Source organism: Vulpes lagopus, chromosome 2, assembly GCF_018345385.1.
Source record: "Vulpes lagopus strain Blue_001 chromosome 2, ASM1834538v1, whole genome shotgun sequence".
Lineage (NCBI taxonomy): Eukaryota > Metazoa > Chordata > Mammalia > Carnivora > Canidae > Vulpes > Vulpes lagopus.
The window spans coordinates 177857226-177880669 of record NC_054825.1 but is presented as its reverse complement, the minus strand read 5'-3'; the positions used below and the strand labels follow the sequence as shown (position 1 = coordinate 177880669).

The following is a 23444-nucleotide window of genomic DNA, read 5'->3' as shown; positions in this document are numbered from 1 at the left end:
AAGTCATAAATTATTCCGCACCATGATTCTTCTGATAGTAAAACCATACCTCCTCGGCCTGACATCGCTGCTGAAATGTGGAAAAGTGAAAGTTAAAAATAAAATGAAACATTTAAATCTCGGCTGTTGAGAACCTCCGATAGACGGCAAGGCCAGTCGATAAAGGCCCCTATCAATTAGGCTCCTCCCGTTGCCGTCCGCCCCGGTTTCTTAGCCGCTGCACAGGTGCGGGGCGGGACCAGGAGCCGGGCCGGGAGGACGTGGGGTGCCGCGGCGTGCTTGGTGCCGGGCGCGGGCTGCGGCGGGGCCCCTGCCTCGCGTGGTCTCGTAGGAGAAAACATTTGCAGCACCAGGGTTGGAAGTTTTCCCTGGTTTTTTTTTTCCTCCCCCCTTTATTTGAGTTAGAAAGTGTTGATTTCACACCGTGGAGAGTGTTTCCCGTCAGCGTCGCGGGGAAGGGGGGTGCCCCGAGCTGAGAGGTGGTGGCTGCGGTCAGGCGGGGACCTCAGCAGGGGCCCGGGGTCCCCTCCAGCCCCGGGTGGGCGTTGAGGGGGTGCAGGGCCGACGGCTCCCGGGCCCTGGGCCTGCAGACTGAGCCGTTTGGCTAGTTCCCTCCCCAGCATATCACAGGCAGAGCAATTTTTGGTTCCAGAGCCGTTTGGTTGGGAAAACAAGCCTGCGATTGCCAGTAAGGTTTGGAATCCGCCTGCCAGATAAGGGAATGTCTGTGAAGACTATTTTCCCTCTTGGGAGGCAAAACACAGATGGGGGAGTTAGGAGTCTTACAATATTTAGCTGCTACATTGATGGTAGGAATCCTGCCGCGTGGATGCTCACGGTTCCCGAGAGCCCCGCGCGCCGCCGCCGAGGGCCTCAGGCTGGGGACACGGCCGGGGCTGCCCCGCCCCGCGGAGCCCGGGCACCCGCTTCTTCTGGAGCGTTCCGCGCCCCGCGCCTCTCGAGCGGGGGCGGAGAGGCTGCAAGGGTGCCGGCCGTCGTTGCCCTCGGCCCGGCCTGGGAGTGATGGTGATGACCAGGTCGTGGGGGGCAAGCTGGGGCCGCCGCGCTGAGCCGGGCTGCTGGCGCGCGTGGACACGGCCATCCTTCCGGGCCTTTCTCAGACTCCGTAGAGAACAGGCCACGCACCAGCCTCAGCGGGGTTTCTGCCGTGGGAGCAGGCCCTGGGCCTCCTGGAAGGGCAGGAACAACGATGCCGCGTTCTTGGGGTTGGCCGCGAGAAGGCGGGGGGCTTTCCTGCGTGCGCAGTGCAAGTCTGGCAGCGACTTTAAGGTCCTGCATGTGAACCAGAAGAAGGATGCGCAACCTTATACCCAAGAGGAAATTCCGGGCCTTGGAGACCAGGAAGGAGGACGGGTCTTGGAGACGGGGCCGCCTCCTTCCCGACTTCCAGCCTCAGCACACGGGACCCCGGGTCCTGGTGGGCTCCTTCCCCGAGGAGCCTGGGGCCACCCCGATCCCCTCCCAGTCCTTTGACATGGATGCTCGACGCTCCGAGTGTCGTGTGAGATGCTCCACAAGCGCAGCTTCGGGACACACGGGCGGCCACACAAGCCCGAGGTGACCCATCAGCCACCGAACCTCTCACACGCATCACAAAATGACTTCATCTCCCGCCGCGGCATGGATTTCCGGAGGCTCCCCCGTGAGGGGTGGAAGGGAGGCCGCGCAGAGGGCGGTGGGTCCCAGAGGCCACAGGGCTTGCCTCCCGCTGACACGGTGGCCCCAAGTGTCTCGGGATTATTTTGATCACCGCCGCCGAGTCCCCGGCAGCTGGCTGCTGTTGTTGGTTCCATTTTCCAGGTGTGGAAACAAGCTCTGTGCCCCTTAGGTGCGTGAGTCGTGGGGCCAGGAAGCCGTGAACAAGGCAACCGAGGCTGAGCTGATGCCAGATAGCGGGAAGGGCCGTGAGGAAGCTCTGCTGGGGTGGGGGGGGTGCTGTACTTGAGCGGGGTGGGGGTTGGGATGGTCCCCCCTGAGGAAGGCGCCTTGGACCGAGAGCTCTGATGGACCTGGAGCACCAGCCAGGTGAGGGTCTGCGGGAGGAGCATTCCCAGCAGAGGGACAGCAAGTGCAAAGGCCCTGTGGTCGGGGGAGAATTTGGCATGTCCAGGGGACAGATTATAGGCCAGTGAGGCCAGAGCACCATGAGCTCAGGGGGCAGGGTAGGCGGGTGGGAGGGCCCAGGGCGTCATGGCTCTGTAGGGGGCTGCGGTGAGGGCGCCGTCCGTGTTGCCCGCGGCCAGAGGAGGGGCCTTGAGAAGCCCACCTTGCGGGGGGCCCTGGGGGTGGGGCCAGAATTCCATAAAGGCCCTGAACCCACTCTTGGCTGCTTGGGGGGTGTCGGGGTGATGTGTGCTCAGCAGGGAGTTGGGACCGTAGGCCCCGGGGTACGGGAAGGGGAGTGGCCGTCGGGGCCGCCTGGAGCTCCGTGTGCCCCTCAGCCGTGGGTCGGGCGGGGTCGCAGGCGAAGGCTCTGGGGGCTCCCTTTGGCTCGGGAGCCGGGTCCACCTGAGCTCGCAGGCACCTGCTGCGCTTGTGCGTCCTGAGCCCTGAGCTCGGCGTCCTGCTGACCCCGGGGCGGTGGGGTGGGTCGGGTCACGGCCTCGCCTCATCCCCGGTGCGCCGTGGGCCCCGAACCCAGGCTGCCAGGAGCCTTTGCCATCCGCGCTGCCTTAGTTTCCCAAGTTGGAGACCCAGGCCCCCCCCCCCCCGGGGCGCACGGGCGGCCCCTCGGCGGATGGGTGGCCCCTGGGCCATACTGTGTGCGTGGCGGCTCCCACGGCGGCCGGCAGGGGTCGGCGGTCATCCAGAGTGGGTGGCCCGGCCCTGGCACCCGTGCAGCCTGTAACCGTTAGGGCAGATGGCACCTTGGCTTTGAGCGCCCGCGTGGACGCGGACCACGTGCACGCCGCTTCCACACGTCCTGGGAGGCAGGGCTTGCCGAGCCCGAGGCCTGCCTGGCTGCGCCGTCGGCTGACGCTGGGGGCACAGCAACGCCGTGGGGCCCTGACACCAGCACGGGGGCCGGGGCTGCCCCTCAGGTGTTCCGATAGGGCCCATTTCAGGGCTTCAGGCCTCAGGAGGTGCTGACGGCAGCTCAGCCAGGGCAGGGCTGGGGCTGTGCCCCCGAGGGGCCTCCCGAGGCCGGGGACCCCTAGGCAGGCGGTGGCGCAGCCTCTGTGTCCTGGACGGGCCTCGGCTCCAACCCCAGGGCAGGGTCTAGGTGGTGAATGCACGACCCCGGGTGTGGACGGAGCGGGCTGGGGAGCGCGAAGCCTCAGCTCTGGTCACTGCAGCCACCTGGGGGTCTGCGCAGACTTCTTTCCGGGTCTTCATACTTTTTACGGAAAGAAAAGTTTTTTAAAAAATCCATCCAGTTTTTTTTTTTTTTTTTTTTAATATGAACAACTAATGTAAGTTTTACCGACCTTTCAGCCAATGCTGGGGTCTGCAGGCTTGCGGCCTGGGCGGAGCTGCGGCCTGCACCCAGCTCTGAGCACAGTGGGTGCAAGCACGCGTGGCCTGCCCCCGCCCCCCCAGGCTGCCCGCGGGACAGTCCAGGCTCGGGGCAGGCATGGTGTGCGGGGAACCCGGCCCTCGCAGGCCCCGTCCCCTCTCGGTTCTGGTGCTCCCTTACTGCGGGGGCGGGGGCGGTTCCTGGCTGTGCGGGGTCATTGGGCCCAGAGGAGCAGGTGCGGGGGGTGGGATGCCCCTCTGCCAGCCTCTGCCAGCCTCTGCCAGCCTCCGCGTCCCATCCGCGTCCGCCGACGCCTGAGCTATCGGGTGCCCACCGCATCTGATACGGGGACGCGGTGACGGGCGAGGTCGATTCCTGCCCCCCGGGGGGAGCGGTGATAGGACCCCGCTCCCTTCCTCCTCACTGTTGGGGTGCAAGGCCCCGGCCTGCTGAGCCTTGATGGGTCTGTGTGAGCCCGCTGCCCCGCCTCTGCTCCCCTGTGTTTGCGGAGGGGCAGTCCTGACCCGCACCCGCTTGCCGGGAGCGCCGGGCTGCAGCTGGCCGCGGGTGGCCGGCGTCGGCCCTGGCACGAGGGGAAGGACAAGGTGCTTCCTGCCCTGGGAGGCCAGCTGGCGGGCAGGCCTGTCCCTCCCGCAGATGTGCCCCGTGTCCTCAGCCGGGGAGGCGAGCGGGTCTGCGGAGAGGGCGCGGACCCCCACCCAGCCGCCAGGCTCCTGTCAGGGCCTCCCTGGGGTGCGCGAGGGGGAGCGGGGGCGGCTCCGGCCTCACTTCCTGTTGGCCCCTGCCCGGCTCCCTTCATCCCGTCCACATGCAACATGGAGTTTGTGTGTGTGTAATATTATTTGTTTTTATTTCTGTAATCCCTTTATTGTTTGCACAACTGCTGTCAGACTGTTGCCTGAAAGTATCACAGGATAATTGCAGAACGCCTGCATAAGTAATTTCTTATGAAATCGGGCCTTGTCTGCATATAAAATTGTTTTTCGTTGCTGCATACACGGACTTCATTATATGGAGGCTGTTTACCGGGCTCGCACCTTCCCCACAGGCCACAGAGACGGGAGGGCCTGACACTGGCAAATAATGAAACACACCTTTATTCTTTTTCGGTCAGACGACATTTCTGGAGGGCGGCCGCCGGGCCCGACGTGGTCAGGGGAGCCTGGCCCCTGAAGGAGCAGAGGCTGCCGGTCAGGTGGGGGAGGCCGGGACCAGGTGTGGGAGGCTGGGGGACCAGGTGGGGGAGCCTAGGGGTCAGGTGGAGGAGGCTGGGGCCAGGTGGGGGAGGCTGGGGTCAGGTGGGGTAGGCGGGGGCCAGGTGTGGGAGGCTGGGGGACCAGGTGGGGGAGGCTGCAGGTCAGGTGGGGAGGCTGCAGGTCAGGTTGGGGAGGCTAGGGGTCAGATGGGGGAGTCTAGAGGTCAGATAGAGGAGGCTGGGACCATATGGGGGAGGCTGGGGTCAGGTGGGAAGCTAGGGATCAGATGGAGGAGGCTGGGATCAGGTGGGAGGCTAGGGGTCAGATGGAGGAGGCTGGGATCAGGTGGGAGGCTAGGAGTCAGATGGAGGAGGCTGTGGGCCAGGTGTGGGAGGCTGGGGGGACCAGGTGGGGGAGGCTGCAGATCAGGTGGGGGAGGCTGCAGGTCAGGTGGGGTAGGCTAGGGGTCAGATGGAGGAGGCTGGGACCAGGTGGGGAGGCTGGGGACCATGTAGGGGAGGCTAGGTGTCAGGTGGGGGAGGCTAGGAGTCAGATGGAGGAGGCTGAGACCAGGTGAAAGAGGCTGGGGGTCAGATGGGGGAGGCTGGGGGTCAGGTCGGGGAGGCTGGGTGTCAGGTGGGGGAGGCTAGGGACCAGGTGAGTGAGGCTAGAGACCAGGTAGGGGGCTGGCTGTCAGATGGGGGAGGCTGGGGACCAGGTGGGGGAGGCTGGGGTCAGGTGGAGGAGGATAGGGGTCAGATGGAAGAGGCTTCGGGTCAGGTAGGGGAGGCTGGGTCCAGGTGGGGGAGGCTGGGGACCATGTAGGGGAGGCTAGGTGTCAGGTGGGGGAGGCTAGGGGTCAGATGGAGGAGGCTGAGACTAGGTGAAGGAGGCTGGGGGTCAGGTCGGGGAGGCTGGGGTCAGATGGAGGAGGCTGCGGGCCAGGTGGGGCCTCACCCCAGCCTCCCCAACCTCCCTGGCCTCCCTGGCCTCAGGGCAAGGCAGGCCAGCGGCTAATCCCGAGCGCGGGCCCGGCGGCTCTTCCGCCCGCATTTCTGTGATATTAATGGTGTGTGGTAGTGAAAGAAATGTGTTTTATTCTCGAGTCTAACCCTGCTGTTATCAAAGTAACTTCCAGCTTATTAGCGACAAAGGACTTTTCTCCTCTCGGCTGCCCTGTTCGCCAGGGCTTCCTGAATTAAACTGCTGCTTCCTGTCCTTGATATGCACGACCACATCTGGGCAGCCCGATCCCAGCCCCGCTGCCTAATAACAATCACCTTCCCCTTCAGTGTCTGTTGATTGTTTCTAATTCTCTCTGACAGATAGTGCCTGACAACTCGCCGGCTCTTCCCTCCCTCCGTGACCTGGAGTTACTCACAGCACTTATAGAGTCTGTCATTTTTAATATTTGATTTCATTTTAAGTTATGTGTTTTACTGAGAAGATGAAACCAAAAAAAAAAGGGGACTTGTAATGGAACATAAATTTAACCCTTCTTGCCACCCGGCACCAGCCCGAGCCAGCCTCCCCTGCGTCTGGGTGCTGGTTTCTCCCTCCACGCAGTTGTGCTGCTGGGGCTGCTTGGGCTGCTGGGGCTACTGGGGCTGCTGGGAGCCAATGGGGGTGCTGGGGTTATTGGGGCTGCTGGGGCCACTGGGGCTATTGGGGCTGCTGGGGCTGCTGGGGTTAGTGGGGCTGCTGGGGTTAGTGGGGCTGCTGGGGCTACTGGGGCTACCAGAGTTGTTGGGGCTATTGGGGTTGCTGGGGCCATTGAGGCTGCTGGGGCTGGTGAGGCTGCTGGGGCCACTGGGGCCATTGGGGTTGCTGGGGCTGGTGAGGCTGCTGGGGCCACTGGGGCTATTGGGGCTGCTGCTTCTCTCCTCTCCTCTCCTCTCCTCTCCTCTCCTCTCCTCTCCTCTCCTCTCCTCTCCTCTCCTCTCATCTTCCTTCCTCCTTTCTCTCTTTCCATCTGGCTTCCTTTCTTTCATTTCTGGAAACAAAAGCTTCGTGTCACATTCTTTCCCTTTAAGGGCGCTGGGCTGGTTTGCGGGGCGATTCACGGCTCTTTCTGCTTTGCAACCAGGTTGTACCAGAAGGACCTTCCGGGGGCTCCGCGCAGGTGAGGGAGTCAGGGCCGAGGCCTGGAGGAGTCTGAGTGCCCAGCTTCCATCCAGGTGTCACAACGAGCGTGTGATCCTTCTTCCTGGAGATGCTCCCCCTGTGTGAGCTGGCCGCGGGGAAAGGCCGCACATCCTGGGCCCAAGTGGGGCCTTCCCACGAGCGGGGACCAGGCCGGACGGGCGTTTCCATGTGCCATGTCCCTCGGCATGTGCCCCGGCATCTGCCTCGCGGGGCCGGCGTCCCCCGGGCGGGGCGGGCGTCCCACGTCACTCCAGGGGCCACTGCGCCATGACTCTGCCTTTGTTTGCCCCCAGACAAAGGCTCCTGTGTCCCCTTTGGCCCTTCAGAGGTTGAGAGCTGCGAGGCTGTGCATTAGGTCAGCTTTGCAAATAGACACCACGGAGCTGAGGAGAGAGGCGCGTGGACCCACGGCACCTCCCCTGCGCGGCTGGCCTGGCCTGGATGTGCGTCCGCCCCATGCAGCGGCGGCGGGTGCCCGCAGAAACGCGGGAGGAGGGACCTGGGGCGCATCTCAGTTAAAAAAGGGATCCCCCTCCCGCTGCCCCGGGGCCAGGTGGCCCCGTGACCCACGCTCGTCCCCAGCGTGTGAGCTGTCGCTGTCAGGGCCCTGCACTTGCAGAGCTGCGGGCCGAGTGCCCCTGTGACACCTCCCGTGACACCTCCGGCTGCAGCTGTGCCTGGAGCAGAGGCGTGCCAGTCCTCGGGATGAGCCAGGCGCTTTCCTAGGGGCAGAGGGAGACGAGAACCCGCTTCCAAGCGTCCTATGGTAGAGACCGTCTGCTGGGGGCCGGGCAACACAGGCTGGCTCCCTGGGAGGCCTCTCTGCAGGGAGCTCCGGGCTCGGCTGCCAGAGAAGCAGAGGGACTGCAGTTGGGGCTGGATCCGCTGCCCACGGGCAGACATTCTAGCTGCTTCCCTGCTGTTCTGCTGCTCCGGGTCCAGGCCTCGTGGACCAAGGGCCTGCGCGGGCCAACGTGTGCGACTTGTCCCAGCTCCTTCCGGGACGACTCTTTCCCTGGGGAGTGTCCGTCACCAAGCCTAACGACCCTTCCGGAGCCCCGGTTCTCCCCTGTCCGCGGGCACCGAGGGTGAACTGAGTGGAGACGCCTCTCCTCTCCACGGCCCCAGGCCTCCTGTCACCCCTCTTCTGTAAGGGGCGAGAAAGCCACGAGCGCCCCTCTCCTGATGGCTTTGCAGGGCTGCGCGTGTGTTTTGAGACCCTCGTCTTTGTGTTTCGGGGATGCAGGTTAAAATTAAAAAGGGAGATTACGTCCTGCACCCCAGGAAGTAAAGTGGGCACCATCCTTTTAACGTGATGTAGGAAATAGCTGCGTAGAGGATGGTGCGCGGCCTGTTAGATAAGGACAGGATGGCTCGTCTCTTCCGCTGACCCAGGTGGTCTTTACGGGCTACGGTAACGGGCCAGGTGGGAGAGAAAAGAGGAAGAGGAAAGTGTCTTGACCTTGTTTCCATCCTGGGCCTTCCCTGGCGTGTGTGCGAGTGTGTGTGCGCGACACAGGCGTCCGGAGAGGTTGGCAGTGACGCGATTCCTGCGGTCGGGACCGTCTCATCTCTGCCTCGCCTCCGCGAAGTTGGGCTCCCCGGATCCAGGGCCATGAAGGAGAACACAGACGGAGGCCCAGGGCCACCTGTCCTTCTGCCTTTAGGACAGTTGAAACAGGATTTGAAAGAAGGTTCTGGCGTAGCCTCCAGGCCAAGGCCAATTTATGCTCTTACTCCCCCTCACGGTGGCCGGTTGGGCCACGACCAGTCACGGCCCTAGAGTCCGAGAGCTGACTTCAGCGGAAGACTTTGCTCTGGATCTAGTGCGGCAAGGGCCCCCGCCTATTCCCGGGGAGCTCTGGGTTGGCAGCTGGAGGACCCGCGTGTAGTATTGCGCGTCTCGTCCCCCATAATCCAGATTTTCCATGGAGTTCGCCTGGGGAACGGGGATGTGAGCCTGGACGGCCCTCAAGGGTCCTGCTTCCCCAGGAGGTGGCCTAACCAGGGTTGCCCATCAGCGTGGCCCCAACGACCGTCCCCAGGGCTCGCAGACCCCGAGCCGACCAGGATCTGCCTGCAGGGGCGTAGGGCACGTCACCCTTCAGTGTAGTTTGCGCCAAGGGGAATGTGCAGAGCCCGGGCACCCGGACTGCCGCCCTCCGGAGCGCGAGGGGCGCAGACACAGGCAGCCGAAGAGCCACAGTGAGAACGTGACCAGGGCCGCCTCCGAGATGAAACAGGGAGAAGGGGGCGATGCGAATGGGACGTTGACCCACGGAGAAAGGAGCACATCCCCGGCGCTCGTGGGCTCCACGCTGATGCCCCTTTAGGAAGGGGGAGTGGGACGCCCGGGGTGGCCCAGGGAGGGCGCAGGGGGAGCTGGTGCCGGGGCTGGGCCTTGGGGCCCCAGAAGATTTTCATAAATAGAGGTGAGGGGAAGGCAGGAGGGGAGCCGCTGGCGGAGGGCAGGAGTTTGTGCCTGGTGGGGGTGCTGTGCCCTGTTCTGGGGAGAGGAGGTTCCAGGGGAGGCTGGGGTCACGGGGGCGGGGCTGCTCCCGAGTGCTGGAATTTCGGGTACAGGTTGGTGCAAGGGGTGCTGCGGGGAGGAGCTGCTGGGGCCGGAGGCTGGGTGCTGACCTGGGGGGGTGCCGGCCTGCAGCAGCATCCCTGGTATCCTTCTCTTGGCTGGGACCGGCGGTGACCTCAGAACGACAGGGGAGTGCAGAGACGGCCTAGGTTTGGGGTGTCCTGACTGGGCCCAGCTTGCCACGGTCCGCAGGCCAGGGCCGTGAACCGTCCCCCGCGAGCTGGCCCTTTTAAAAGCAGCCACGGTAATAATAATAATAATAATAATAATAATAATAATAATCGAGAGAGGATTGCTTTCTAAGAGCCCCACACCCACGTTCATCGGGGTTATACCTGCTCTTTGCACACGTGGGCCCAAGGTGCACCCCCGGGGGCCAGGGGTCTGTGCCCACGTCCAGAGCGGGCGTGAGCCCCGGGCCGTGGGCGGGTTCATCAGCTCTGCTGCTTATACTTCGATTTCAAGAGTAAAATGTTAGTTTGTTCAGCTCTCTGCCTTGTGCCTTGATCACAGTGTGAAAGTGTTGGCCCAGCTTAGCTTCCTGGTCAGAGGGTCAAGACCCATGGCTTTTAAACATGCTTATGTGAAACCCAAACATTTGTGACCACTGGTGATCTTGGAATCGAGGCACAACTTATGAAACGAGCACGTAATGATCTTGTTTATTCGGGGTATAAATAGAGTTCATGCATTTAAAAATTTTTCTTCCTGATAAGGACTTCAGCCAGCTTTGCTTCTCCCTCTGTCTCTCTCTCCCTTGTCTCTTCCTCCCTCTATTTCTTTGTCCTCGCCTTTCAAAAGGGAGGGATTTGCGGGGGCTGCTGGGCCCCCTCCTGGAAGAGGCAGGGCCACCCGTGGGTCTTGTCCTTGGAGCACTCCCTGCTTCCCATGCAGCTTTGGCGGGGCGGGGAGGGAATGCGTGGCCAGGGAGGAGGGCCTGGGGGCGCGTGGACATGTCCCTGCCACCTCCACGGCCCCGCGGAGGGGCTACGGAGGCACAGCGGCCTCTGACAGCCCAGCTGGGGACCAGAGCCAGCAGAGCAAGGCCACCTGTGGATGAGACCTTCCAGGCCCTTCCGGGGCAGTGTGGGGGGGGGGCAGAGTTTATGCAGAGAATGACCCCTTGACTCTCGGCCACACACTTTCATCATTCAGACAGTTCTTTGGTTTTTTAAAAAGATTTCATTTATTTACTTATTTGAGAGAACGAAAGAGTGAGCACAAGCAGGGGGGCGGGGGAGGAGCAGAGGGAGAGGGACAAGCCGACTCCCTGCTGAGCACAGAGCCTGATGCAGGGATCCATCCCAGGACGGTGAGATCATGGCCTGAGCTGAAATCAAGAGTCAGACGCTCAACTGATGGAGCCACCCAGGCGCCACTTCTTTAATTTTTACCATATCGAGTACTTAATGTAGATGGACTTAATCTTTTGTTTTTAAAGGGCACACTTCTTTTACTTAAATGTTATATTTAGATTTGTTCTAAATAATACTGTCTATGAAATCCCTGGTTGGATGTGCCAGTTATGTATTTTTCATAGCAAATACTGAAATAATTATGTGAGTGTTCATTTTTTTTTTAAAGGATTTTTTCCATGTATTTCCTAAAATCATCTTGTGTGTCTGAGTGGTCTGTGGGCAAGCCTTTGGGAATCACTGTGTGATCTCATGTCCTGCCTTCAAGATCCCTGGTTGTCGTTTAACCATGTGCTGCTCTGGGCATATCTGATGCAGTCATTGGTTGCTGGGCTGTGCTTTCTGACTTTTCCCTACCAGACCGCAAGGTTCTTGAGAGTAGGCACCATGCTCTTCAGTGTCCGCCAAAGTGAGCTGGCTGATTGTCATTCTATCTGTCTGTCCATCCACCTATCTGTCCATCCATCCACTCATCCATCCATCTACCCATCTGTCCATCCACCCATCTGTCCATCCATCCACCCATCCACCCATCTGTCCATCCATCCACTCATCCATCCATCTACCCATCTGTCCATCCATCTACCCATCTGTCCATCCATCCACCCATCTGTCCATCCATCCACCCATCCACCCATCTGTCCATTCATCCACTCATCCATCCACCCACCCATCTGTCCGTCCATCCACTCATCCATCCATCCATGCACTCATCCATCCATCCATCCATCCACCCACCCATCCATCCACCCATCTGTCCATCCATCCACTCATCCATCCATCCATCACCCATCTGTCCATCCATCCACTCATCCATCCACCCACCCATCCACCCATCTGTCCATCCATCCACTCATTCATCCATCCATCCACTCATCCATCCATCACCCATCTGTCCATCCATCCACTCATCCATCCACCCACCCACCCATCTGTCCACCATCCACCCACCCATCCACCCATCTGTCCATCAATCCACTCATCCATCCATCCATCCACCCATCCATCCACCCACCCATCCATTCATCCACTCACCCGTCCATCCATCCATCCATCCATCCCCCCATCCACCCACCCATCCCCCCACCCATCTGTTCATCCATTCATCCATCTTTTATCTTCTATCCATCTATCTGTCCGTCCTCTACTTCTGTCCGTCTATCTCTCCATCACCTATTTCCTATCTATTCACCCACCCAGTCCCCCATCCATTTCTATTTCTCCATCAGCTGTGTCTATGAAGCTATCATTTGTCCATGTATCTATGATCTAATCTATCATCTACTAATTCTCCTCCCTCCCTCCTTCCTTTTATCCTGCTTGATGAGCCAGGCGCTGTCTTAGGCCCTGGGAATATAGCAGAAAACAAAACAAAGTCTCTGCTTTTGTGTAGCAGTCATTCTCGTTGGAGGAGGCAGGCAATCAACAAGTAAACAAATAGAAGAAACTGGAGAACGATCTATAGGGACACATGCCATGCAGAGTATAAAAACGGGGGGATCTGAGGCAAAGACAGCAGGCCTAGCTGAGAGAGATGTCAGGGAGGTCCCTCCGGGGAGGGGACATGGACCTCTAAAGAGCCAACTCAGAGCCTGTGAGGAGGGGGCAGCTGCTGGACAGAGGCTCAGAGGCAGGGGTGGTCTTGGTGGGTCAGGTGCAGGGAGAAAATTCAGACAGAAGGTAGAGAATTTAATTCCGACTTTAACAAAGATGAGTTTTTCCGTTTCTCACTTCCTAGGGGCTACAGCCCCTTTTCCACTTCTTCCCTTCTTCCTCACCTCGGAGAAGCCCCTGTGTCAAATCCCTTGTGTGGAGGCAATCCAGAAGCAGTGCCCTGTTGCTCCCCTGCAGGGTTGGAGGGCGGCTGGGGAGCACACCACGAAGAGGCTACCGCTGACATGCTAATATTTCATTTTAATCTTGAGTGCCAGGTTACTTTCCAAATGAAGTGTCTCAGGCAGGGCTCTAACTTACATGAAATAAAAGAGTTTAATGCTAATTAAATATCATCTGACTACTGAAGCCATATTTATTGATGGTCTAAAAGAACATCATCGAGGTGGATGGACTTGGAACGTGTCTCGCTAGAAACGCACCCACCAGACTCGCAATTCAGGCTCCTATGGCCCCACGCGAGACAAGGCCTGGGACGCGTGGGGGTGGGAACGTGGGGCGGCCCATCTGCTTTCTCCATCAGGTGCGTGGATTGGCGCCTTTAATGCGTATTTGAGTCAGGAGCTCTGGGGTGTTGCCCACACGGCTCGCTCTTAACCAGACCCAGGAAGGGCCCGCGGTGCGGGACCAGCCAGGCGCCAGGTGGCCAGAGTCTAGAACAGACCAGGGATGAGCGCCCCCCCCACACCCTGGCCCCGCCACCTCCTGCCCCGTCCTCCGCTTGCTCCTCCCTTTGTCCCGGTCCTTCCTTCCTGTCCCTCCCGTCCCGGCCGCGCCGTGGCTCTCCAGGGTTGGCAAAGTCTTCCACCACGGGCCTTGGCCCCGGGTGTGTGATCCGCGCATGCCCCCGGACCTCTGCGTCAGCCTCCTCCTACATGCGTGCCTCCAGGGTTGACAGCTTCTCCCGGCCGGGGTGGGGAGCGGCCTTACCTACCAACCCCCCGCAAAGAGGGCCTCGCGTGGGGTGCAGCGGGCTTCCCAGCCCGTCTGGGTGGAGCGTGGTGGGGGCGGCCTGGGGCGGGAAGTCCTGCTCTTGCCACCCACCTCCAGCTCCCTTGACCGTGCTCTCCCTTTGCCCCAAAGGGCACAGGCCCGGGCTGCAGGGGCAGGAGCGTCCCCACCCGCCGGCGAGCTGGGCCCCGGCCGGGGATGGACGTGGGCTCCACGGGCTGTCCGTGGGAGTGTGGGCTGCGTCGCGAGGCGCGTGCATTGCTCCGGGGAAGTCAGGGATGCGAATTTTCGCACGGAACTCGGGTCGATGTTTGCAAGTTGACAACTCGGGGGTGTTTCCCTTAAACCTCCGCGTGAGCGCGTGTGTTGGGATTTGGCAAGTAGGCCCCGGGAGGCTCTGGTGCGCCTCAGTTCTTGGGGCTGACCCCCCAGATCCTGCGGGGGAGGGCCCTGGGGTCCAAGGAGGGAGCTGCTCAAGGTGCAGGTGGTCGGGGGGAGAGAGTTCCGGGGACCCGGAATCCTTTCTGGAAGAGCAGCCCCGCTGTGGCCCTGAGGCCTCCGTACCCAAGTGTCTGCATCCACCTATAATTAGCGCCTGAAATTTCTAATTGAACTGCCGAAGCAAGTAAATTTAGCAAACTTCTTGTGAAGTGTTACCCCACCGGCTCCCTCCAACTGTCCGCGCAGACAGCCGTACCACCTTGCTCGCCTGGGCCTTCTGCAGCTGAAGCTGCTTATGTGTGCTGTCTGGCAGCCACGCAGACATCCCATTTATGTGATCTATAATGAGTTTATTAGTGTTTCAGTGCCTCGTTGCTATTAAGTTTTATCAGTTTCAGCTTCAAGAGCACAAGGTTAAATTTTCAATAGAGTTTTCGCAAAGTTTAAGTGGGATTGTTAAAAATATGTCCAAATGGTGGAACCGTGTATTTAGTTTGAAGATATTATTTCCGCCCGCTAAAGGATTTTGATCTCTTATTTATAAATTTAACACTTTTCTGATGCTCACAAAGGCAGCACAGGGCTCGTGCTTTATTTCCGGAAGCCGAATGTGAACGCGTTAAGGGGAGAGGAGCCAGCTGAGGCTGGTGCAGGTTGAGCCTGACCCACCGTCATCGCGTAGCCCCTCACGCTGCTCTCATGGTCTCGGGGTGCGGTTAGGACGGGCTGTTGCCTTGACCTGGTTAGTAAACATGATGAGGGAAGGGGGAATATTTGCCCACAAATTACAAAGGGGTGGGTTATGATGTTATTTTTTTCACGCTACCATAAGATAAGCGGGTTTTCCGATGAAAATAGGTGTGGACATAATTGAATATGATTTACCTGGATCCCTCCTGTAATTCTTGAGCAATTTTTTTCTTTTTCTTTCTTTCTTTTTTTTTTTTTCTTTTAGGAAACCAATTCAGGAGTTTCCTTGGTGGCTGTAATCAGAATAAAGTGCTTCCACTTTTAGGTTAAGAGAAAGGAAAAAAAAAAAAACTCCAGTAATAGGCTGAGCTGCTATTATGGAAAGTTTATTATTATTGGTATATAAGCTAGCTGGGGGCTTAAGCACAGAGCAGTTGGATAATTTAGCTAGCTCCTGGATCCAATTAAAAAAAATCTATGTTGTGTCCACAGTGGGGGATGGCCATAGCTGAGGAAGCACTGTCGTAGACAGTGACACACCTGTGGCATTCTCTCAGTTATACGCAGTTTGGGACGCAGAACACTCTAAATCCTCTCATTACTGCCTTAGAGAAGACAGACACTTCAAGCAGTTCTCCATTTATCTGAGATTACCAGTTAAACTCGTTAAAAAGCAACTATGGCTTGTTCACTCAATTGGCTGTTGGGAAGATTTCGTGTTCTTGAGCGACAGTGTGGCTTTGATTAGTGGAGTGCTATACTTTTTAGGGGAGACCTTTTCTAACTTAATTTATGACTCTGGTTGAATGGCGTCTGGGCTGGGGTATTACGTATTTCCCCAACTATTGTACCTGGTGTCAATAAAGGCGCATTTAGGGAAATCTGAAATAAAACCCCAGGGTGTTTTTGTTCTTTGGGGAAGCAATGCACCATAAACATTTTGGGCTTGAGCCAGAAGCTTTCCCTGACCGTGATTGCAAATTACTGTAGTATGTATAGATTGCTGGTGGAACACTATTTGAGGAAACCTGTATTTTATAGAATGTCACTTTTATGCACAATCCAGGCAAAAGGAGAAAAAAAAAAAGAGAGAGAGAGAGAAACTAATCTAGCCAGCAGACAGTATCCTTTTGAATGAGGATATTCTGGGAAAAAAAAAAAAATTTTTTTTTCAAAAACAAACAAAAAAAAACCAAAACACCAAACCAGGCTCTCAATACAGGCTTTTTATTTAGTCATTATTACATCAATCATCGATATCAATACTTAATAGCAGCCTGATAAAGTAGCCAGTAGGTGAAACAGCTATTAAAAAGTGTAAAAAAATGATGAATCAGGTGCGGGGAGGGGTATTGATGCTCTCCAATTATTTAATGATAAGTACCTATTTTTGAAAGTGTTTGTTTTTAATAATCGACTGTAATATTAGTTCGCAAAAACGTAATTGCTGCTTAATTTTGCATCTTCGTTCCTTTGTGCCGGGCACAAAGGTAGTATATTTCTGTAGTTATTGTTCGCAGCACTCCGTGTAAAAAATCACGTTCATTTCAAGAAGCTGTTATGGTATTGATTCTGGTAAAGACTTCCATTAACTGACCAATCTAAATCTCATAAGTGATGTCAGGATAGTTATGCATTTGCTTGGTTCAAGTATTCAGCCATTATGTTAGAATGCAGGCCGTGTCTGAATATGGCTGTTAAATTATTTCTAAATACCGAACCAGAACAGCTTAACAGTTCTGCAGTTTGAGACTGACACAGAAATGACAATCTGCCACCTCTTTGTTTTTTAAATATTAACGTTGTATTGGGATAGTATTTTTGGAGTAAAAACCTGTGGCACGAGAGGATAAGTGACATAAACAAAGGCAGCTGGGCTTCATGAAATAATGGAACAATAAGGCCCTTGCAGCCGCTCTCATCACTCCAGTATGTTAATTAGCATTCTGTTGTGGCCGCAACACTGAAAACATGTAATCTGTATTGGTGTACAGTACAGCTGTGAACACACATTCTTTTTTGTGAGTCCCTGGAGTTAGCCTTGCCATTGGCATATGCGTTTGGGCCAAAAGTCAAGCCATCACCACTGAAATAGCACACTATAGCAGCAAAATGTCATTTGTCTTTTCTTATTTTTTTCCTCCCCTCAATGCCACATGCTATCCAGTGATGTAATCCAGTATCACCGCATCTGTCTCCCTGCTCTGTGTTTGCAGGAGGGGGGGATCTGGGGGCGGGGGGCGGCGTGGGGGGGGGGATGCTGGGATGCCAGCAAGCAGGAGCATTTGAAAGGCACGTGGCCCCAGAAGGGTCAGATTGAAACCTCAGTTATTCCTCCTTGCAGCGTTGGTTTGAAAAATGTACATATTTTTTTAAAATGTGCATGTACACGTATATGTATATTTTTTTTTAGATGCACAGATTCTTAAGTGTCGTGGGTCAGAATCTGCTGCTCGTTTCCCTGGAGGGAGGAGGGAAGGGGTGGGCAGCTAACTCATAAGAGGAGACCACCTCAGCGAACTCTACCGTTGTTGATCACCTGTATCCCGATCGTGATCCTTCGGGCACGTAGTACCCGCTTGGGGTAGGGCTGCTGCTTCCCATTTCAGAGCTGAAGATACTGAGGCTGAAGCACGATGGGGAGGTGGCCTCCCATTTGCAAGGCCTTTCTGACTGGTCATTTGAGGGGGACGGATTAGTACCGGGGAGCAGAGGCAGCTGTGGCTGGGAGCAGGAACTCTGGCCCCCAAGGGTGGGACTCCGGGGGCCCCCTCTCTGTGACCTCGCTGCTTGCACAAGGCTTGGGGCTGCGCGGGGACCAGCCCTGGTGGCAGCTTTGGAGACAGGAGGACAGGATGGTTGGTGTTGTCACCATAGGAGCTGGACCGAGTGGCCAAGACCTGCTTGGGTTTTTTACCTGATGGACTTGGGCTTGAAAAGCGAAAGTGGTTCCATGTCGATTTCCCTGTTCTCAAAGTAATTTCGCTTTCTTTGTTGTGTGTGTGTGTGTGTGTGTGTGTCTGTGTATCACACACTCACAGGTGTACCCTTGTTCACTCAGTGCATAGCCCTTTGCAAAATAATTTTGGAATGAAAAATTACATTTCCTAGTACTTTCAAATGTAGCCTAAATTCAGATAAGGATCATCTAGTTGTTAAAACTTTTCCTACGTTTCAGCTTGCCTCTACCCATCAGCCCCCGCCCTGCCTCTGATCAGACTGTAAGGACAAAGCGATTTTTATCAAGCAACCAAACCAAACAAAAATAACCGAATCAGAAACACCCCACTTGTCTCTAAAGTAACTTTCGGATTCTTTGGGCAAAGCTTCTCGTCTCTCTCTGAAAAATGAGAATTAATACTTAGCTCCAGATTTTTATTTTAATCTGCCTCAAATCTGATTGAAACATAACCCCCCAGCCCTCACCCACCGCCCCCCCCCCAAAAAAAAACAACCCCACAGAGCATCTGGGTCACCGTGCTGATCCAGTTTGGTTCTACTTTTGGACTGTGGAAGAATGAAATTGTTTGGCGTTTGGTGACGTGAGCAAGTGTCCACCTGGGAGCAGAAGAGGTTATAGGTTAATAGCACTTGCTTTTTTTTTTTTTTTTTTTTTTTTTTTAATTCCAGCAGAACAGAACTCTTTCCCACTTTCTGGTCCCCATCCTGAGCCCCACGCCCGGCCTCGTGGCGTCTTTCCCCAGACTTGCCTGGGTGAGGTAAAGCAGGGCTGACATTAAGATTTTAGGTCTGTTGTTTCTCTTTTCCTAGAAACTCACCCTCCCCCTTTGGTTAATGGCTCTTTAAATATTGAAATGCCTGGAAAAAAAAAACAAAACAAAATAAAATAAAATGCAGGCTGTCAAAGAGATAAGAACAACAACAACAAAAATGTTGGTATCTTTTAGAATTTGTCTTCCTGGTGGTAAAAGTATATAATTAATAGGAGAATTTTCCTCCAGATGTGGCTATACTATAATAGAGCCTTATAAATGCTACAGAAAGAAAAATTGCTTGGAACGAAGGCGTCCTCAATGAGAGCACACCTGGGTCTGACAAAGATTGCATTTAGGGACTGCTGTGCTATCACAACGCAGAGAAAGACCAAGTCTCCGGGAGCAGCTGGAGAGAAAGCCCCGGCAAATCTGCATGCAAATAGCAGCACATTGTTAACTTAATCAGATGCCGAGAGGAAAAGATGTGCCAGAGCCGGAGGATGATCTACACACGCGGAGGGAGAGCGGCCTGAGCTGCCGAGGGCTCTGGGCGAGGCTGGGCCCCAAGCAAGGTACAGCCCGGCCGGCCGGGCCGCCCACCCACCGCCTGCCTGCTTGCCCGGCCTGCACTCGATTCATCACATAATGCCTGATTTGCTCTTTGGAAAGATAGAAACGATGGAGTATATTTCAATGGGAAGGAAGCTTTATTTTATTTTATTTTATTTTATGGTGATAGAGGTATGGGCATTATTTCGCCTGACTCTGTAACTCCAATTAAATGATATTTCTGCCTAAATATCCGGGTGCCTTGAAGATAAGAAATACTGCCCCAGAGTATATAAAGAAAGAGCTCTTTATTATTATTATTATTATTATTATTATTATTATTAAAGTAAAAAAAGGAGCAGCTCTCTATAGATTGAAGTGCTGGGTATAAATTGTACCTTTAGAAGAAGCGCAAGACACCTGTTATTTATATTTTATATTAATATTAATGGAATATATATTTTTTCGATCTCTTCCATCTTTTAGCCTAGCACCATAAAAAATAAAAAGTAATACTATTTAATCACCCACAGCTTAATAGTGCCTTAGTTGTTTACTGCCATCACACTAATTGCTCTGTACTAATGTGTTTTTCTGTGATATCCAGTAGTGCTAAGAGAACAGAGATCCATAACCAATTAAATATAGTGTTTTTTATGTTAAAAATATATCTGGTGAGGCTAGAAAGGGAACAGAAGCCGCCCTCGAGAAAGGCGCCTTGGCACACCATCCCGGCGCCCGGCAGAAGGTGCCCGCGTTGCCTCTTTTGCGCAAAGACAAAGGGGGTAATTTTTTTGGCAAGAAAACAAACCCAAGGAAAGCACAACAAACTGTTTGCTAATTTTCCCCCTCCTGCAACTCCTCGGGCTGCTTCTGTCCCGGGTCTTGCAGAGGGAGAGAGGCTGCCGGGGGAGGGAGGTGGGGGAGCGGCGAGGCCCCCCACGCGGTGCCGGGCGCGGGAGGTGCACGCGGGCAGCCGGCCGGGTGCGTGGAGGAGCCGCGGGCCTCGCAGCTTCTGGAAGGAGGGAAGCTGCGGTGCAGGAGGGCGGTGCGGGAGGGCGGTGTGGGCCGCTGGGCATGCACTACTCCCGGCCCCGGGGGGCTTTGTGCGCCGCCCTGCAACCGACCCGGGGGGGCCGAACGGGGTCAGCGTGCAGCACCTTCCCAGCCGAGCCGCTGCTGCAGCTGCAGGTACCTACAACCCCAGGGACCCCCCCCCCCGGGCCACCCCGACACCCACCTTCGGGCGCCAGCCCAGCCCCGGCCTGCGTCCTCCCCCACCCTCGGAGCCTGCAGGGGGCCGTGGGGAGCCCTGGGGCTTGGGCCCCCGCGTACCTGCAGATGGCTGCGCATGTGCCTCTAACGTGTGCAGGTGGCAAAGTGTGTGTGTGCGAGAAGGGGACGTGGGTGTGCACGAGTGTCAGCACGGACGTGCTCATGAGTGCTCGCCTCGCAGTCATGCGTCTGTGCGTCCGTGTGTGCGCACCTGTGTGTGGGCACAGGGAGCGCGTCCGAGTGTGCCCGTGCACCTGTGTGGCATGTGTGCTTGAGGTTTGTACGTATGTGTCCGGGCCAGTGGCGAGCGTGTGTCTCCGGTGAGTGTGTGTGGGTGTGCACGTCTCTGCGGGGGTGTGGCCCCTGCGACCGCCGCCCCGCCCCAGGGGCTGGGGATGGACACCCTGGCCTCCCGCCTGTGGCCCACCCTCCAGGGGCCCCTAGAGGCCGAGTTTTCTTTGCAGCCAGTGGTCCCTGAGAAAGTGCCGAGTGTCTGTGGTCCGCGCCTGGCATCCCCCGCCCCCCCCCACAGACGTGCCTCCTTGGTGGTGGTGGGCGCGGCTCTGGCCCTCCTGACCCGTGTCTCCACCCTGTGCATCGGTCTCCGTAGACTCTGCACCCTGCTCGGCCACTTCCGAGGGGCCTGTCCCCGGAGGCGGCGGGGGCCTCCCCATCTGACGCCCCCCATTCCTGGACAGCGGTTGGCACAGCCGGGCCCACCCAGGAGCACGTGAGGGGCTCTTACGGGGCGCCCCGGGCTGGGCAACCACGTTTCCCCGCAGCACTTCTGCTGGCTGCCACGTCTCGGCCGCCCCCCTGCTGGTTGCCTGCCCCCCCCCCCCCCAGGGAGGCCCGCGCCCCTGAAGCTGGGGCCTTGCTGGTGCCATCGGAGTTTCCTTGGCCTCTGCCACCTGGCCGGCCGCCTGCCCCTGTGGGCTCACGTCCTTGACCACCTGGGAGGCGGGGGGTGGAGTGGGGGGTCCCCGAGAGACTTGACGTGGCCGGCACCACCGGGGCGAGGCGTGAAGGAGGGAGGTCCCCAGGAGACCTCAGGCATCGGCCCAGGGGCGGGGTCCAGCCGCAGCCCGGGGGGGTCCCCAGATGTGGCGGGAGTCCTGGCTGGTGCTGAGTGGGCCGCGGGGGTTCTTTGGCGTCAGCCTGCTGCCGTGGCCGCGCCCTCCACGCGCATCTCCGCGGCCCGGACCCAGGACCTCCGGAGTCTGACTTCAACCAGGTGCCTGACCTTGATGTGCCCTTGAGCAAAGAGCTTGCCCCGCTGTGATCTGATCTGGGTCCCGCCTTCTCGGCTCGGAGGTGGAGCTGGCCATGGGGGCCCACTGCAGGGCGGGGGCGCCTCAGTGGCTGAGTCCCCGGGGGCGTCAGACTCTGGGTCTCAGCCCGGGTTGTGATCTCAGGGTCCTGGGATCAAGGCCCCGCATCGGGCTCTGCACCGGGCACGGGGCCTGCTTCAGATCCTCTCCTCTCTCTCAAAAAAAAAAAAAAAAAAAAAAAGGCATCAGCAGGGCTCCCTGAGCCTGTCATTGCCCAACCTGGGCACGTTCGGGTGTCGTGTCGTGGTGACACGCACTGCGTTGGGGCGGCGTGGCTCCCTGTGACGCGGTGCAAGGGTCCTGGGCCCCTCTGCATGGATCCCGTCCTGTGTCCCCCAGGCCCGTGCCCTGTTCCTCCCCCTCCGAGCATCCCCGGCGTTGCCCCGGCCTCGGTCCCCTCTGCTCTGGGAGCAGCACCGCGCCGGGGGCCGGAGGGACACGGGCATGGGCCGGAGTCTGGCGGATCCCCAGCGCCCTCGGCCGCTGCCGGGACTCCCGTGTCCAGGAGCGAGGCGTGTGTGTGGGGTGTGACCCTGGCCCCGTCGCATGCCTGGCGTGTGGGGAGGACCAGCTGGACGTTGCGTATGAGCACTTTGTGACGTCCTACCACTGTGATCTGAGATACTGAGGCTTTTATTTTTCTTTCCCCAACCCCGGTCCTTTTGAGGTTTGTATATTCTCTCCACTGGCGTCCGCACAGAGACATTGCGGGATGATGGGGCGAAGGTGTCATCGCTGCTCCTTTGTCAGCAGGGTCGTGGGTCTCCCTATTAAATGCTCCCTGCGTGGGGAGCGTCCTCCAGGCCAGCACGACGGGGAAAGCGAACCCGCCCTGGTACCGTGCGGCGTACTGTAGTCACGGGGTCCCGAGTCCCCCCGGGATGGACCCCCGACCCCGTCGGGCGAGATGGGCTTACGGCTTCTCCGCGGAGCCCCCGCCACCCTGGGCGGGCCGGGACTCTCATTTAAAGAAACGGTCCAGGACCTTTCCATTGAGTTGATTTTTGTTTCAATGAAAGGGAAGGAGGTTGGGGCCGGGGCTTGTCCTCACCGCCAGGAGGGCCTCAGAGCTGGAAAAGGTGAAGCCTGGAGGGGTTTGGGGGCGAGGACCAGAAAAGGGAGTGGGTTTGAGGGGAGGCGGCGGGGGTCACGGCGGGTGGGCCTGCTGGGGTCTGGGTACGGGGAAGCACGGGAGGCGGTGGTCACCGCAGGGGTGCAGCCAGGACGCCAAGGGGGGGACACGTAGGGAAGTGACACCGAGTTCAGCTCCAGCGGCCGTGGCGGGCCTGCCCGGGGACTAGCGGTGCCCGGAAGCACCTCGCTTGCCTTTGCCCAAGTTCATTTCCGCCGCAGCCCTGAGTAGGGGCTCAGACCCGGAGGACGGAGTAGCTCGCCCAAGGTCACCAAGCTGGGCGGTGGCGGAGCGGGGCCCTGCGAGGTGCCAGCGCCTCCTGCCCTGAGCAGCTCTGGGGGGCCTGTGCCCAACACCCCAAAAGCAGACGTAAGGTAGGAGGGCGTGCTTTGGGGAAGGCCTTTTCCCGAAAACAGATTTTTTTGGCCAGCGCTCAGCCTTCCGTCCCATCTTTCCGCGCCCCAGTTAGGCACTTGCACCCCCAGCTAGCCAGCCTAGGGCGCCCCTTGCTGCCTGCATGGACTTTGCACGCGGGCTTGACCGTTGGCAGGAAACGGCCCCTTACTCGGGAGGCCCGGCGGAGGCGCGGGAGGTGGGCCCGCCCGTGTGTGCGGCGTGGATGACACTGCACCCCAGCTAGGCCTGTGCACCCCCCGTCCCCCAGGAACATGGGGCTCAGCCGTGGGCTCCGAGGCCCAGCGAGTCTGACTTATGAGGGGCCAAAAAAAGGTGAGACATTGAGGACTCATAAATATTAATCGTTTTAGCGCTCTATAATTCACAAGTGACTCAACTGATTTGTCTCAAACTCTGCAGGAAAACCCATCTGTGGCCTCTGAC

General features: G+C 57.7%; 1 protein-coding gene across 4 annotated transcripts in view; it reads left to right on the top strand.

The window, feature by feature from the left end:
• ZNF536 (zinc finger protein 536) overlaps window positions 1-23444 on the top strand; it is a 424016-nt gene that overhangs the window by 108596 nt on the left and 291976 nt on the right. The window lies entirely within an intron of this gene.